At 47.7% G+C, this 5,433-nt stretch overlaps 1 long non-coding RNA gene across 1 annotated transcript; it reads left to right on the top strand.

Annotated features, from left to right (window-relative positions):
- Window positions 1–963: 963 nt before the first annotated feature.
- Window positions 964–2,795, top strand: LOC106781157 (uncharacterized). Its single transcript, XR_002803723.2, has 3 exons — window positions 964–1,187; window positions 1,415–1,559; window positions 2,184–2,795. It is a non-coding gene; the product is annotated as an uncharacterized lncRNA (long non-coding RNA).
- The last annotated feature ends 2,638 nt before the right edge of the window (window positions 2,796–5,433 follow it).

The following is a 5,433-nucleotide window of genomic DNA, read 5'->3' as shown; positions in this document are numbered from 1 at the left end:
CTTAAATGTATCAGAAAGGTTGCACATTTGGATACATTGTTGTACACACGGTACATCCTGTTGGAAGTCATTACAAGGGCTTTTATTGATCCATAGTGGGATGCAAAGACCCTAGAGGAGAGCCTGGGCTCTGCACTGGCATTTGCCTGAGAGAACAGGGGGTCCCTATCCTCCTTGTATCCCAGTCTATATGCAGGTCCTGTGGCGTTGGTGTCGGCCACTATCTGAGAAACAATGTGTTCAAACCTTTGGGAATCCTTGAGTGGTTTGATTTCATAGGCAAGGTCATCCAACTTCATGATGCCTTCGATACCCCCGTAGCACGTCTCCACGGTGACCATGGAAAGAGGAGTCTCCTCCAGGTAGCCAAGGTAATAACAGTCTTGAGGGATGAAGGGGGAGTCCACCTGTAAGGCTCCTTGGTCATCCTGAGTCATCAGCAGCAGATGTCTAGGCACAAACAGTTTCTTGCGCCGCATGTGGATAACGTGTCTCTGGCCCCCAAAACGCAGGCTGTAGGAGACCCACCCTGGCATCTGCACGCCTTTGCCGCTCTGCAACTCCTTCCTGGGAATCACCACCTCGGAGGAGATGTAGCGCCACGAGGGACGGCCTTTAGAACACTGGCCTGGAGCCAGCACTGCCCAGAGCCCAAGCAGCAGGAGGGGCGTCCTCAGGGTCACCTGGGTCTCTGCCAGCCTCATGGTCCTGCTCAGGGACATCTGTCAATGAGGGTGGATAAAGGGACGATCCTCAGGGAAGCCAGGTCTCAACCGTCTGCTGTGGCCACTTCCCACCACAGAGAGAGACACTGACCGTGAACAAAGGACAGCCTCAGACTGCCAGCACCCTACCCCTGGGTGGGTCACCTGAAGGAGTTAGGTCACAGTCGCCGGGTGTGGCGGTGGGTGGGCCTGGGCATGAATGCAGCAGGGGTTCGTGTGGCAGAGCGGGGAGGGCTGCGTCCCTGATTGTTAACACGGAAAGGAGATGGGAGAAGGAAGCAGAGGCGTGTCCCTGTTCAACATGTTCAAAGTACCCTCTGGCTGTTTGAATCCATGATGTGCAATCAGAACAATTAACTTCTCTACCACCTCTGTCCTGCGCTGCCTCGGGTCCCTTTCTGTGGATTGCTCTTTCCCCTCGTTGTAAAGTACCACTTCTTCCTACTTCTTTGGCAGGTGGAGGTAGACACTGTTAATTTTACCTTTATAGGTGTTGAAAGGATTTTAATTTTATCATTACACGTGTCTTTCTCTGGTTTGCAGGGAAGGTACGTGGGAACCGTCTGATCCTTCGGGTTGCAGCTTCCGGGCTTTGATTGGGCTTCCTGCGTCAGCACTGAGAGTGGGCTTGGTATTTCCCCAGTGCTCCATGGGATGGGACAGACTCCCACGGCTCTCCTTGTTCCCAGGGGTCCTGTCTGACCTGACGCTGCGGGAGTTGGGCCCAGGACTGGTGAAGCCCTCGCAGACCCTCTCCCTCACCTGCACTGTCTCCGGGGACCCTGTCACCAGCAGTTACTACTGGAATCGGATCCGTCAGCGTCCTGAGAAAGGGTGAGTGTCCGTCACAGTTTATCCTTCAATGAGACACACGATTCATTTGAAGGCATACAGATAGACCACGGCACAGCCACCTGACCAACAACCCCTCTTAAAGGGTTACTCATCAATACTCCTGTCCCCAAATGTTAATAAACTATTGAAAATCCCAATTTATGTTAGTTGAATCTACAGAAGGGCCACTGTAGGGCTCACCAATGCCACAAGGCACAGCGCCGCTCAAAGCATACAGCTCTAAGCTTCTGGAGACACCTTCGCCAGCTCTGCCATGACCCAGGTGGAGCCGGCATCAGGCAAGGACCCCCAGTGAGTGGCGATCGACATGGACGCTGGTAGCCCATGTGTTCCCAGATCTTCTCAGAACGATTCGTCTTCTCTGTGGACAGTTCTGTGAGCACAGCCTATCTACAGATCGATGGGCTGAGGTCTGAGGACATGGCCAAATATTACTCTGGGAGAAACAGTGTGAAAATCCATGTCCTGAGTGTCAGAAACCCTGAGGGAGAAGGCGGCTCTGCCAGGCTGAGGCAGTGACAGGAACAATGTGGTGCACCCTTTCTCTGGCTAAGTATATCCTTGCAAGAACCTTCACTAACTATTCTGGCTTCTCCACCTCAGCCCAAGACTGAACCATCTGGACGGGGAGAGGGCACCTGTGCAGAAGACACGAGGAAGGTGGGGGCCCCAGAGCTGTCTCAACTTCCTCCTCAGACCTGGATCCTGGGGCTCCTTCCCTGGTGCAGCTGCCAGCTAGACAATTAGCCCCATCTCTCTCCATGGCCAGTGAGATTTGACTCAGTGCTTTCTGTGTGAATGAAACTTGCTAATTTGTCAGAAGACAGCATCAGCTCTTCACTCTGTGGGATCCTTGGATCTGTGCAGGAGTTGGGCTACTTAATGCCCCTTCTCTAGATTGCATACGAATAACCTAATGCCCTCGAGGATAAAAATATTCATAAAATTATTTAAAAAATACTCCTCTCTCTGGGGCTGGCCCCGTGGCCGAGTGGTTAAGTTCGCGCGCTCCGCTGCAGGCGGCCCAGTGTTTCCTCGGTTCGAATCCTGGGCGCGGACATGGCACTGCTCGTCAGACCACGCTGAGGCAGCGTCCCACATGCCACAACTAGAGGAACCCACAACGAAGAATACACAACTATGTACCGGGGGGCTTTGGGGAGAAAAAGGAAAAAAAAAATAAAATCTTTAAAAAAAATAAAAAAAAAAAAAAAATACTCCTCTCTCAACCCTATGTATTCTGTTCCCCCTTAGCAAAGGGATCTTTCAATGACTATGTCTAGTGGATAAATAGATAGATGCGCAGGGAGAGGGGAGGCAGATTCAGTTCAATTAATGAAAATGACAAGTACTAATAGAACTTTGGGGTTGAGCTCTGAGATGACATAGATGTTAATAACGTCGAGGAAAATAATCGAGGTAATGAGGTTTGTAAAGTTTCATCTATGTATTTCCTTTATTCATTGCAAATTATAATGAGAATTTCTGAAAAAAAGGGCAGCAAAGTTTGGGTAACTCTTCAGAGGATTAAAGGGAGTGACCTGAAAGAGGTGGACAGACGAGGGACACAGGGAGGGCGCCTGGTAGGCAGAAGGGTCTCTGAGCACAACATTGAAGGGGCCATAAATATCAGAATAGAGGGATCATGGTCCCGATCGAGGGCAGGGCTCTCATCCCTGAGCATCCCAGAGCCCAGGACACACCAGGATGGGACCTTGAATTCACCAGGAAGGGGAAACAGCAAAAGCCTGGAGTTGAGCCAGGGGCTGGTCTGCAGTGGGTGCTCAGGAGCCTCGGGGCATATTTAAAAGGAGGATTGGGAGTGAGGGGTTTCCTGTTGGGGTCTCAAATTCCTATTTCTGTGACCAAATGTATGCTTAGATGTCTTCTGTATATTTTCCTGCCTGAGTCCCAATTCTCCTTATACCATCAGACTCTGAGAAAATGGGTCAGTATTCCTCTGCCATCATCAATTCAATAATTGGAAGACGCTGAGTTACACAGATGTGTAATCCCTTTCCTTACTTGATCTGTTCTCCACCTGAAGGTGTGATTCTTTCTGATGTACGTCATTAGGTTTTTTGGATGTATTCTATGGGTTGTTTTAAGGAAGATGTGGGAGAAAGCCTTAGACAAAATTATACAAAATTTTACAGCTCAAATGACATTTCTTCTAGCCTGCCTATGCTGAAGATGTAGTTATTCAGATTAAATTAAAGTCATAGGCACTTACCCAAAGGGAATAGGAGTTTAGAAGGACTATCCTTTGTTGTAGAATTATGTATATACCAAAGGTGGCATCAAAGTATTATTTTAAGTATGAAAATATGCATTTTAATTACTAGCAACTGTGGATATTTTAATTTTTTGAGTGTGTGACGATGATGTCTATGTTGCTAATCCCCTCTAACGCCTTTTAAATAATCTATAAAATTATCTATCGATCTATCGATCGATCTATCGATCGATCTATCTATCATCTATTTGGAGTCTCCTCGTCTAGCTCAGCATTTATGTTATCGGCACATGTTCTTCAGGACTATGATCATTATCTCTGCAATGTTTAATTATACCCCTAATATCAGATCCCTACAGCTTCCAGCTTAGTCACTCCATTGTGTTTCCAGATGGTTATATGAATATGAACTCTATGCATAAGTTACTGATGATCTCTGCTGTACCAACAGAAAAGCTATAAACTTTCTATAAAACAATTACCACTACCCTCAGTAAACACCTCCTGACTGAGGTAGATTTCTCAGGGAAGGGGAGGAGCCCTCCCACCGTAGGAATCATTTCTGTAGACAACATAAGGCTATCCTTGCCTTGGTGTCTGTGTACTTGAGGACGTAGGCACCTATTCCAGTCTTCATAGACTGATTTCCACAAGCAAAGCCCTTCACCACTGAAGCATCCAAAATCAGAGGTGTCCCAGTCTTCCTCTGCTTTGGAGACAGTTGTACAGATCAAAGTAAGATCAAAGTTCTGAAATTAAAAGAAATCTGATTTAGGAAGGACTGGCCTCTAGTCATTGCTACATTTACACCAACACTGACATCAAAATATTATTTCACTATGAAATTATATTTGTAGCAATTGTTAATTTATATTGTATTCAATCATTTTCTTAAATTTGTGAAGCTGTACACACAAAAGGTTGACACCTTTTAATATCTATTTGAAAGACGCACAAGATTAAAAAAAAATAGTGATTTACTCACGTGGTCCAACACGGATTCTTAGGGCCAGAAAAGTGAGCCTGCCTTTGACCTCTTTCCACCTCAACTTCATATAGAAAGTGCTCTCCCATTAAGATCAACATGCCTTGTGGGTTCAATGAAGACACACCAACAAGGGCCCCAGAAGGACCAGGGTTCTGACCTCGGTCCCTCCCCATTAACAAGGACTGGGCTCCCCACATGCAAATTTCTCCTCAAGGTCTAGGGTAAAATCAACTCTTCAGCTGTGGGAGCTCACATATCTCTCCTCAGACAGAATTGAGGTCTCGAGGGAAGGCAGAGCTGTGGTCTAGAAGAAGATGAGATTGTTTGGTCTTCTCTTTTGCTTGGTGGTGGCTCCACAAGGTGAGTTTCTTAGATGGCAAACATGGTTCTATGGGGATGGCTCTGAGTGCCTATGACTGACAGAGACTGATTCTCCTTGTCCCCAGCTGTCCTGTCCCGTCCCAGGTGCAGCTGCAGGAGTCAGGCCCAGGTCTGGTGAAGCCCTCACACACCCTCTCCCTCAACTATGCTGTCTCTGGGTTCTCCGTCACAACCAGTGGTCACTGCTGGAGCTGGATCCACCAGCCCCTAGGGAAGGGGCAGGAGGGCATGTGGATGATAAGTTATCA

Source organism: Equus caballus, chromosome 24, assembly GCF_041296265.1.
Source record: "Equus caballus isolate H_3958 breed thoroughbred chromosome 24, TB-T2T, whole genome shotgun sequence".
NCBI classification, from domain to species: Eukaryota; Metazoa; Chordata; class Mammalia; order Perissodactyla; family Equidae; genus Equus; species Equus caballus.
Note: the sequence above shows the minus strand (reverse complement) of the source record. Positions and strands in the feature narration are given on the sequence as shown.